Here is a 13,062-nt window from a genome sequence, read left to right as displayed (position 1 = left end):
GAAAAGGCCCGGAATTGCCAAAACAATCCTGAAGAAAAAGAATAGAAGTGGAGGCATAACCCTCCCAGACTTCAGACAATACTACAAAGCTACAGTAATCAAAACGGCATGGTATTAGCACAAAAACAAATATATAGATCAATGGAACAGAGTAGAGAACCCAGAAATAAACCCACACACCTACAGTCAATCTTCAAAAAAGGAGGCAAGAATATACAATGGAGAAAAGACAGTCTCTTCAACAAGTGGTTTGAGAAAACTGGACAGCCTCATGTAAATCTGTGAAGTTAGAATGCTCCCTCACACTGTATACAAAAACAAACTCAAAGTGGATTAAAGACCTAAATATAAGCCATGACATAATAAAACTCCTAGAAGAAACCATAGACAAAACATTCTCAGACATCTATCGTAGCAATATTTTCTTAGATCAGTCTCCCAAGGCAAAAGAAATAAAAGCAAAAATAAACCAATGAGACCTAGTTAAAAGCTTTTGCACAGCAAAGGAAACCATCAACAAAATGAAAGACAACCTACAGAATGGAAGAAAATATTTGCAAACAACATGACTGACAAGGAGTTAATATCCAAAATATAAAAACAGCTCATACAACTTGATATTGAAGGACCCAAAATACGGACAGAAGACTTAAATGGACATTTATCTAAAGAAGAAATACAGATGGCCAATAAGCACATGAAAAGATGCTCAGCATTGCTAATTATTAGAGAAATGCAAATCAAAACTACAATGAGGTACCACCTCACACCAATAAGAATGACTATCATCAAAAAGTCTACAAATAATAAATACTGGTGTGGGTGTGGAGAAAGGGAACCCTCCTAAACTGTTAGAGGGAATGTAAAAGGATGCAGCCACTATGGAAAACAGTCTGGAGGTTCCTAAAAAAATAAAAATAGAGCTACCATATGATCCAGCAATCCCATTCCTGGGCATACATCTGGAGAAAAACATACTTTGAAAAGACACATGTATTCCAATGTTCATTGCAACACTATTTACAATAACCAAGACATGAAAACAACCCAAGTGCCCATCAACAGATGATTAGGTTAAGAAGATGTAGTGTATATATACACTGGAATATTATTCAGCAATACAAATAATGAAATATTGCCATTTGCAGGAATATGGATGGACCTAGAGACTATTATACTTAGTGAAATAGGTCAGACAAAGACATATTATATGGTATCACTTATATGTGGAATCTAACAAATTATACAAATAAATCTATTTACAAAACAGAAACTGACTCACAGACATAAAAAAGAAACTTATGGTTACATAAAAGAAAAGGGAAGAGGGGAGGGATAAATAAGGAGTATAAGATTAACAGATACAAACTACTATACATAAAATAGATAAGCAAGAAGGATTTACACTATAGCACAGGTAACTATATTAAATATAGTGTAATAACTTATAATGGAAAATAATCTGAAAAAAATTACACCTATATATAACTGAATCACTTTGTTGTAAACCTGAAACTAACACAATATTGTAAATCAACTATATTTTTTTTTCAAAAAAAAAAGCACTGCTGGGATGAAAAAATGATATAACATACATAAGAGCCTGTCAGGATATCTAACATCCTGCAGCTATTAATATTAATATATATCTCTTGCCTTCTACTACAGGGGAACCATGAGAAGAGTTACAGCATTGGAAATGGGCTCAGTGGGAAAATATAGGTGACATTTTGAGATCCAAGGGGCAACATAACGTACATGTAGTCAGTCTCTGAGTTCCAACTCCACATGATGAAAGAAAGAAAGTGACAAGGGAAAACAAGTGCTAATCATGCACCTATTATGACTCAAGCACTCACTTGGACTCTAGGGAGTCAAGGATAGTGAATAATATCAATATATGGTCTTTGCATCCCTAATCCCAAATAGCAAAGTATCTTGTAGCATACTAAATACCCAAGGTCTGGAAAATTTTATATAACATTATTTAAAGACAGAATATTAGCTGGAGTAAATAATTACAAGCTAGTCAGCTTAGTACCATTTGTGGGAAAATACTAGGAACAGCTTTGTCAAGGGAACAACTTGACAATTATAAGGTAATTTGATTAGGAACAGGCTATATGCTTCTAATGAGAATGATATTATAACAATTCACTTGTTGACTTTATTTGAAGTCATTTACTACCATGGTGTCTGACTTCAGACCAATATTCTTCCTATAACTATAAAGGATTTGGAGCGCTAATCATATGATAGCTAGTAGCCTAAGATTTTTTTAAAAGGGTGGAAATAGAACAAAGAATTTAAAAATAGAATTAAAAAAGAAGCTCATGGTCTAATGCTTGAAGTCTAAGTTTAAAAGAATGTTTTTCTCTCTGTCATTTTGTAAGAACCACCAGTGTAAAGATATAAAAGAAGTGGCTTTTAAATGTAAGATGCCTTAGAATCAGCTATGGAAATTGTAGAAACTACATCCTGGGCTCCAATCCCAAGAGACTTAATTGGTATGGGGCCCTAGATCTGCATGTTTCATATAAGCACCCCCAAGTGGTTCTGATGCAGGTGGGCTGCATACCATAGTTTAAAACATATAATTCTGTAACATTGAAACAAAACTATAAATAAATTTGTTTTCCTTTAATTAAGAAACTTTAATTGAAAAGTTTATAAGCCTCACCATAAACGTTGACGTAAAGATCTTAAAACAGTCCTTGGGAAAAAGTTTTCAGTTATGCTCTTTTGCCTTCCAGAATTAAAATAAAGCTATAACTCCACAATTATATCCTAGAGGCAGTAATAAATTAAAACAACAACCTGAACAAAAAACTCAACCACGATCATCACAACCACCACCACAACAACAATAACAAAACATCCATCAACAGACTCAGGCCTGAGGTAGAGACATGCCCCACTTTCATAGTAGATGGAGTGACCTTGACTTCTGATTTTAGACTCGGTTGTTTTAAGTATTTTCTATGCTTTTAGCTGTCAGTACAGAGGAACTCACTGGCAGAATCAGCAGAATGGATGAACAGTCAGCCAATCTATGAAGCGTTACTTAAAGACAAAGTAGTCAAATGTGAGGACCTCTTGCCCTGCGGTTATTCAAGCATCCCAGCAATTCTTCCTAAATCTCTGTGCTGCCAGGGCTGGAAGGCATTGATGGTATCATCAGTAATCAATAGAAAACTCAAATATTGCTTCTAAGAACTTCATCTTATGGACACAATATTTATGAAAGCAACAACATATAAATCATATAAATCTCACATCTGGTCAGGATCCAGTCACAAATTATTTTGGGGGAAAATCTTAAAAGCCATTCTTGCATTTCACTCCTTGAAAAGTAATACTTCACCCTAATAAAAAACAATGTTGCTAAAAATATATCTTTTAAATGGAGGATTCTCCAATATTTAACTTTTCATAAATTATATTCTTTCCTTCTATGTGTCAGAGAAAGAGCCCATTCTTAAAAAAATAAATCAACCTGCATGACCACCAATGTCTTCAAATTTGCCATAATTCAAATAAGAACCATACTGGGTCCTGTGCAGGAAACAGGGTGAGAGTCCCCTAGAAAAAAATGGAAAGGAAAGAAAATGGCTGTTACCTAATATAATGCTTCAAACATGTACAAATATCTCTTGACCTGTCAGCCTAAGAGAGACAAACAATCTGAAGAATTTATACAGGGTTTATTACTGCTAAAGTGAATGAACGAGACAGTTGAATTGGTTTTCTATTGCTGCTGTAACAAGTGACCATAACTTTAGTGGCTTAAAAGAATATACATTTATTATATTTCAGTGCTATAGTTTAAGAATCCAACAAAGATCTCACTGGACTAAAATCAAGTGATCAACAAGGCTGCCTTACCTTCTGGAGGCTCTAGGGAATAATCTGTTTCCTTGCCTTTTCTAAAAAATTTTTAGAGGCGACCCACATTCCTTGGCTTGTGGCCCCTTCCTCCATCTTCAAAACTAGCAACAGCAGTTTTTAGAGTTCTTCTCATGACACATCATTCTGACTTTCTCTTCTACCTCCTTCCTTTAAGGCCCCATGTAATTACATGGGGCCCACCTGAACAGTCCAGGATAATTTCCTCATCTCAAGGTCTTTATCCTAATCACATCTGCAAAGTTTCCTTTGCTATGTGATGTAATATACTCACAAGTTCCGCGAATTGCATCAGGGACATCCTGGGGGGTCATTATTCTGCTGGTCACAATACTGTTAACTTAGGTGTCAACTATTATTGGAATGAAAAACAAAACAACAACAAAAGGCACCTTTTCTAATGTCAACAAAGTTTAGTAAAATTAAGACACTACAAAAAGGCACAATCTAGAACAGCAAATCAAGACAAAGCCAAATTAGAACCCTAGAAGTGTTCCCGTGATGTCCATAAAATTGCACAGGTACTATTCTTTTTAGATTAGGTTGTTTTCTTTCTTGTTTTTCAGTTGTGGCTTTTTTCCCCCCTCCAAAGCCTGACTATGTTGGCGGAAATCTCATCCAAGACAAAGAGCATGTGGTGGTGGATGTGAAGTTCGCGGTGGAGTCGGTGAAGCTGGGACCCCACTAACTTCTATGAACTTTCATTTGGTCTGAATGTGACAGATTGGAGGGTTTTCTCAGACCTACCCTAGCATGAACAAAGGGATCCTTGTGTGTCTTCCCCAGGAGACCACGAGGGGGTAACTGTGGTCCTTCCCTTGGAACTTGCCTTGTAAAGAAGCAGGCACCAAGATAATGTGTCTGGGATCCTGTGGACCAGATGTTAGCCATCCATGTCCAGAAATTCCTGACTTATTTAAGTGCATTAAAGGACCTCCTGTTTCTGTAAGACCAAAGGAAGTGAGTTTCTCTCTCTCTTATTTGGTAGGTAGGGCCATCATTTGGTTCACTTGAGGAACCTGTCGCCTTCGCAAGTCATTAGATGCGCTAAATGCAGTAAATGTTCTCTCACTACATGACACTAAACCCCACCCATGCATTGTATTCCCTAAAACCTCACTTACTAAGTGGAACCTTAATTTTTTAGAGTCATTGTCCAACCACACATTATTCATTTTTTCAAGTCTATCCCTCTGCCTTTTCTCTTGAATTTGCTAAAATCTAAATAGAATCTATGAAATGAAACACAAGGCGGGAGCCCATACTAAGGATTCCTGACAGTGAAAGATGACAGTTTGCAGCCAGGACACTTTCTGCAGGAGACTCTCTAGATGCTTTTGACCTGACTCTTCAGGAAATAGAAAGCCAGGCGCTGTCATTGCTCCTGCTCATACCTTCCCTTTGACCAAGATGAGCCTATTGGTGTCTGCTACTGATGTTCTCACCTACAGATACCCAGGCTGAGCTGGGAACCGCCACTTTAAACTCTTTTCAGTAAAGATTTATACACCCACCTTCTGTATCCCCCAGTGGAATTAGCAATGATTTACCCATAAGGGCTCAGTAAATGTTTTCATGGAGCTCAACTAATTTAGAATCCAAGTTATCTAGATGAGCAGAAATGTTATATTTTATAGAACTTGATAGGACAAGTAGAGGAGGGAATTAGGAAGTGTTAGGTTAGTTTTTTTCAAGAGAACAGAAGTCACTGGGTTTTTCAAACACTTGAATATCAAAAACCAGGATTTTAGTCCCAGACCATCCTACAGTCTCACTGCAAACTTGGAATTTGCTTTACTCCTTTTTTACTTTAGTTATTTGATCTAAAAATTGGGGTTAAAACACCACGTTCTTCAATTCTAGGAATATAGTCGATATTCAAATTATTTTTGATATTGAGAGAATCTTGAAGTCTGGAAAGTATCTAAATTCTCAGAGAGAAAACCATTAACCACGAATCATTATGAAAAGAGTGGTACTATAAGACATATCAAACTTGCCTCGTTATCTCTCCAGCTGGCCAGGACATAGTCAGTAACTACTGATATTAGCAGTTTTCTCTGGAGACCTTGGCAGTGTTGATTGCTTTGAGGCAACATGGAGTCCAGGTGTTAGTTGGATCCTGAGAGGCTCAAAGCTAACTGAGAACCAGGGTTCTTGGACCAGAAGAGACCATGCAGCTGTTGGAAAAAAAAAAACAGAAGGAAGACTAGGACCATCCAAGAGGTCAGGCCTAGCCAGCACTGACCACTTTGTCTGATGAACCCACCACCACTACACTTCTCATGATTTTGTTGTTACTAGATGGAGAACTCCATGAAATTTGGGATAATATTTTATTCATCTCTGTGTGCATGACTCCTGGCGCTGAGTCAAGCACTGAGGAGGCTCTTGGCAACATTTGTTCACTGACTGAGTAAACATGGTTGCAAATCTCCACTCATCTCAACTACATTCCTGCCCAACTGTCCTGTCAAGGATGCTCTGCTTTCTCCCAGGATGTAGCAAACCTCTTCCTTAGAGAGGAGCCTTCCCTACACTATCCTTGTCCTAGGACACTCACCTGTGGTGACTCTGATGAAGACACGACTATCCTCAGGGATTCCTCTCAATGGTTCACTCTGTCATTAGGAAGAGATGTCCTTGGCCTCCCCTCCCATCCTCTAGGCTGCCTCAACACCCCAACTGAGAAGGGCCATCACATTTTGTTGACACTATGCACTTGTATTCTTCCTCTCACTGCTTTAATTTCCTCATGGAAATATTACTGATATCTGAACTCCAAGCTGTTAACACAGCATAAGGCAAATTAAGCACTCAACATACAGTTAAGAGATGTCGTGTATAAAGCCTTCCAAACTGTAAATGCAGAAGAATATTATTACTATCTCTGCTTTAGAAACAAGGGTCCCCTTAGCCTGGTCCCTGGTAAGAATGAGTAATTCTTCTCCAAACATTATTTATCTGTTTTAATGCACACTTACTTGGAGGGCATCCACTATGTGGGCAGTTCCAAGTTTGAGGTTTGGGGGGTCTAGGGCAGAGCATCAAGGTCCCATCCTCCTCCTCCTGGAATTGGTGTTCCCAGCAGTATAAACCAGCCCTGATCCGTCCTGTGGATCTCCTTGGCAGGTGCACAAGTTCACTGTGCAGTAAGTTACTCTCTCAGTCCTCCCTGCTCAGCTCAGGCTGCTCATTGAGGACCTGGATGATGCTGTGTGCATTCCTCACTTTCTCTTGACTTTTCTGAACTCAGCTGGTCCTTATTCTCACCTTCCTTGGCAACCACCTCCTCCACCATTACCTTGCTTTTCTTTGGATTTTTCTCATCCTCCAAACCTGCTGATTTTCTTTCTTCCGTCTCCTGCCTCAGTTCTGTGTTTTCAGTGTGTGGGCTCAGTTCAGGTCCCTGTAGGAGATACACAAACAAGGAACTGCCTGCAGTTCCCAGGGCACATTTAACACACATCTCAGTCCCTCACCCACTCAGAAAAAAACTGAACAGGAAGGGACTTTGGAAAATTTGAATAACAACCTTATCTTACTGATGAGGAAAATAACACCCCGAGAAATACGGAGATTTTCCCAAGTTCCCACACCACTTGATGGCAGCAGAGCCACCACACAAGTAAGTCTTGGCCACAATCTTTTCTATCCGTAAGCACCAGAAACCAACAATGGCTGAGTGTCAGGGGACATTGGATCAAAATACATATTTCCACCATTAAAACAAAAATATCTAAGGATCATTCCTAAAAATAATTTTTTATCACTCTTCAGTAGTCCTATATTTATATCAGTTTTCAATCCTGCTGAGCCAATGGAACCAAGGAACACATGAGTATTAAATACATCACAGTGTATATATATATATATATATATATATATATATATGTATATGTATATATGTATGTGTGTGTGTGTGTGTGATTCCCTGTAACACATCTTGCCCCTGTGCTAGAGGTCATCTTCCTGAGAGCAGGCACTCTGTGTGCCTTGTTCATCCCTCCTCCCCACTGCCTCCTCAAGAGCCTGCCAGATAGAATATTCAGTAAATATTTGTCAAGCACATAAATACCAGGTACCAAGAGTAACTAACTTTTACCAATGTCTTCTAGTCCCAACTATATTTCCATTCATATTTTACCCTAGGTCAGTGCTAAAGCAATAAAAGCACAGTCCTAGGAAAAGCAGTCCAAGATGCAAATACCACCTCCACCAAGTACCAAGTACACTTCATATGATGATTTCATTACTCTCTTTGAACATAGTGATCTCATGTGTAACAGAGAAGAATATATAATGTAAAACAGAGAAGGCAGTATTACCCTTAGATGAGTAACTGTGATATCATACAGCAGACAGGGTTCCAATCCCTGGGCACTAGCTGCACAGTATAGAATGCTACATTACAGTCACTACAGGGCCTGTTAAAAACTTCTGGGGATAAGGCCCCAAAAATTGCATCTCAGACTAAAATTCCAGGGAGATTCTCATGCAAGGAAAAAGCCCGACCATTAAAGAAAGTCTAGAATGTAGATCCCAAAAGCCTAGTGGAAACAAGAATGACTCAGCTGGATCAAAACAAGTCCCTTTTCATGGTGGCCTCTCAAGAGGAAATGTACCCTTTCCCAAGAAGGGTCCCCACCTGAGATGAAAAACAAAGAGGACCCTGCTTTCCCAGTCTGGGCTTTTAGTACCTCCACTGTCTTTTAGGTTTTCTCCTCTGCTCTAATCGCTGGAGCATCTCAGCCCTCATATGGATCATTTCTTTATGAAGACCTCTGTTTCTCTACTTCTTGAAGAAACAGATGACAGAGATCAGTTCTGGGGCTCCACAGTTCTAGGCTTTCTCCTGAGCCACTTTCTTTCAGGTGAGCTGAAATAAATCATGGGGGATAGAATTCAGGTCAATAAAGAGGATCCCAGAGGAGCATGAGACTATGAGGGCAACCCCTCATGGGAGATGGTCAGAACCATGATGTGGTCAATATCAACCCTATTCGGGGGGGGAGGATATACTGGCCAATTCTGTGAGCAGAGTACACAGCCATGTCATTCCAGACTTTTGATATATAGAAGATTGATAACAAATGTGTGTTGCTTTAAACCACTCTTTGTAATCTGTTAATATGCAGTGATCAGGAACAAATTTAGATGCTTATCTGTACTCTCCTGATTTTTTAATTTTTACAAATATGTATGCAAATCCCTGTAAAGAAAAACAAGGCAAAACAAAACCAAATCCAAACAAACAAAACAAAACAAAAGAATCACAGTAAAAACTTGTGCTCACCTTCATGTGACTATTTTCAAGCCCTAGTAACATGTAGGACACTATGAAGAAAACTTCAGGTACTGAAATAATGTCCCTTTATTGTTAACAACCAAACCTCTCAAAGACTACAGAGGTACAACACTTAACATCGTGTAACATTATCTATGAATCCATCATCTATCTCTATTTCCTATGGCAGGTTTTTTTCCCTTAGCTCTCTGTTCTCCTGAGTTCACCAGACAAGATTTTATAGCAAGTACCAGTTAGCAGAATAGAGATCCAACTCAAAGAGAACAATAGATCAGCCACTGTCATTAACTTCCCACAAAGCTCTTTGAATGCAATCTCACCTCTTATTTTGGCCATAAAAAAGAAAAGATCTAGTTTTTAAAAGTCCTATCCTAATGAGAATTTAAACTTAAATATCTCTGTTTTCCATTTTTATTCTGCTCATGCCCAATCATGGAGACCTCATTCCTCAGAGTGAGTGAGTTCCCAATTTGCTGTGGCCTGGGCTTTCTGTCAAAGGAAGTCAAGTCAACCCAACTGCAAATCTCTCTGGTGAATCCATCCCTCACCCTCAAAATCCAGAATAAAGTGTGAATGCAGCAGCCAGAAGCATCCACCCAGCAACAGTGATAGGTTTGTACTTCACTTGGCTCACATTATCTGAGAGACTGGTGCAGCGTAAAATAGAAGAGAACAGAGAAAGATTATATTCATTTCAGCTTTTCCAGGATGTCACTTAAGGTAAACCAAAGAATGTAAACACATTTGAGGAAATCTCTCAATAAGAAGTTAATTGTTGGCCAAAATAAATTGTAGGTAAAAGCCATCGTGTTAGCAAAAGGGGAGAAAAAACATATTCTCATACATGGTTGTGAATATGACTAGGTAAACTTCTTTGTAAGGCAATAGGGCAGGAGTTAGAAAAATTAGATATGTACTCACTAATATATTTCTAAATCAAACAATTTTCTTTAAAGGAACATATACTACAGAAATACACAGAAATGATGGACATAGATGGACCTCCATATTTGTGGGCTCTGCATCCACAGATTCAACAAACCACCCACCTGAAATATTTTTTAAAGGATGGAATAAACAGCAGCCTAGGTGATACTAAGAAGGCATAAGTGATCTGGAAGATAGAATAACAGAAGTCACCCAATCAAAACAGCATAAAGAAAAACAAATTTTAAAAATGAAAACAGCTTAAGAGATGTCTGGGATAATATGAAGTTAATGAATATTTACATTATAAGGTTCCCAGAAGGAGAAGAAAGAGAGAAGGGGAATGAAAATGTATTTGAGGAAATTATGGCTGAAAACTTCCCAAAGATGAAGGTGGAAACAGATATCCAGGAACAGAAAGCACAGAGGGTTTCCAAACTAAATGAATCCAAACAGACCCACACCAAAACGTATCAGAATTAAAACGGCAAAAGTTAAAGAGTGAATTCTAAAGGCAACAAGAGAAAAACAAAGACTCATATATAAGGGAATCACCATAAGACTATCAGCTGATTTTTCTCAGAAACTCTGAGGTCCAGAAATAACTGGCATGATATATTCCCTTTCCTTTTTGCTGAAAGGGAAAAACCTGCAACCTAGAACAGTCTACCCAGAAATATTATAATTTAGAATAGAAGAGATAAAAACTTATCAGAGGGATTTCCCTGGTGGCTCAGTGGTTGAGAATCCGTCTGCCAACGCAGGGAACACGGGTTCGATCCTTGGTCCAGGAAGATCCCACATGCTGCAGAGAAACTAAGCCTGTGTGCCACAAGTACTGAGCCTGCACTCTAGAGCCCGCAAGCCACAACTACTGAGCCCGTGCACCACAACTACTGAAGCCCAGGCACCTAGAGCCCGTGCTCTGCAATAAGAGAAGCCACCTCAGTGAGAAGCCTGTGCACCGCAACGAAGAGTAGCCCCCGCTCACTGCATCTAGAGAAAGCCTGTGTGCAGCAACGAAGACCCAACACAGCCAAAAATAAATTAATTAATTTTTTAAAAAAACTTATCAGAGAAGCAAAGACTTAAAAAGTTCATCAATACTAAACCTACGCTAAAAGAAATGTTAAAGAGATTTCTCTAAGTGGAAAAGGAATAAGACTCTATATGAAAGGGAAAATCCCACTAGATGAGGGAAATATATAGTAAGGACTGAGGATCAACCACTTAAGTAAGTATGAATATTAAAAGAGAAAAGGTCTACTTTCATACCACCCTGAACATGTCCTATTTTGTCTGATTTGGAAGCTAAGCAGCATTGGCCTGGTTAGTACTTGGATGAGAGACCACCTGGGAACACTGGGTGCTGTAGGCTTAAAAGAAAAAAAGAAAAGGGAAGAATCATAAAAGCACCTAAAACTACAATAAACAGGGGATAAACATGAATATGTAAAATACAACATCAAAAAATGAAATGCAGGGGAGAGGAGAAGAAAACATAAATCTTTCAGAGCGTGTTTAAACTTAAATGACTAGTAGTTTAAAACAAGTAGATATAGGTCAACACTTATGAACCCCATGGTAACCACAAATCAAAAGCCTACAACAAATATATGAAAACTAAAAAGAAAGGAACAAAAGCACACTGCTAAAGAAAATCTTCAAAACACAAGCAAAGAAACAAAGAGAAGAGGAAATGAACAGAGAAGGACTACAAAAACAAATGGAAAACAATAAAATGGCAATAAGTACATACCTGTCAATAATTACCTTAAATGTCAACAGACTAAATGACCCATTCAAAAGACATAGGTGGCTGATTGGAAAAAAAACCCTTCTATATGCTAAGAGGCACTCATTTCAGAGCTAAAGACACATAGAGACTGAAAGTGCATGGATAGAAAAAGATATTTCATGTAAACAGATACAAGAAGGAAGTGGGGGTAGCAATACCCATATCAGACAAAATAGACTTTGAACCAAGACTATAATAAAAGAAAAAGAAGGGTATTGTATAATGATAAAAGGGTTAGTACAAGAAGAGGATATTATGCTCCTTAACATATGCACACCCAATATACAGAAGCCATTAAATATAAAAGCAAATATTGATACTAACCAACATAAAGGGAGATATTTACAATAATACTAAGGGAATTTGACTCCCCACTTACATCAACAGACACACCGTCCAGACAGAAAATTAATAACTCAACAGTGATCTTAAATGATACAATAGAGCAGCTGGACTTAACAGACAGTAGGACATTACATCCAAAAACAGCACAATACACATTCTTTCCAAGTGCACATAGGACATTCTCCAGGATAGATTTCATGCTGACCACAAAACAAATCTCAACAAATTGAAGAGGACAGAAATTATATCAAGCAGTTTTTCCAACCATAACTGTATGGAACTAGAAATCAGTTTGCTGAAAGAAAAATGGGAAAAGAACAAACACATGGAGACTAAACAACATGCTACTAAAAAGCCAATGGCTCAGTGATGAAGTCAAAGAGGAAATCAGAAAATACCTTCGGACAAATGAAAACGGAAAGTACACACCAAAACCTATTGTATGCAGCAAAAGTAGTTCTAAGATGGAAATTTATACCATTACAGGCCTTCCTCAAGAAACAAGAAAAATCTAAAATAAACATACTAACCTATCACCTAAAGGAATTAGAAAAAAACAAACCAAGCCCAAAGTAGTAGGAGGAAAACAATAACAATGATCAGAAAGATAATAAATAGAGAGACTGGTTCAAGATGGTGGAGTAGAAGGACATGCTCTCACTCCCTATTGCAAGAGCACTGGAGTCACAATTAACTGCTGAACAATCATCAACATGAAGAAACTGGAACTCACCAAAAAAGGTACCCCACATCCAAAGACAAAGGAAAAACCACAATG

At 38.2% G+C, this 13,062-nt stretch overlaps 1 pseudogene; it reads right to left on the bottom strand.

Annotated features, from left to right (window-relative positions):
* Nucleotides 1-1,334: 1,334 nt before the first annotated feature.
* Nucleotides 1,335-13,062, bottom strand: part of LOC149750669 (uncharacterized) — a 47,562-nt pseudogene continuing 35,834 nt past the window's right edge.

The sequence above is a fragment of the Delphinapterus leucas genome, chromosome 1 (assembly GCF_059928025.1).
Source record: "Delphinapterus leucas isolate spDelLeu-1000000601 "Yukka" chromosome 1, BTC_Dleu_Yukka2, whole genome shotgun sequence".
In the NCBI taxonomy this organism is placed as follows: domain Eukaryota; kingdom Metazoa; phylum Chordata; class Mammalia; order Artiodactyla; family Monodontidae; genus Delphinapterus; species Delphinapterus leucas.
The sequence above is the reverse complement of the archived record's forward strand: the minus strand, read 5'-3'. Positions and strand labels throughout refer to the sequence as shown.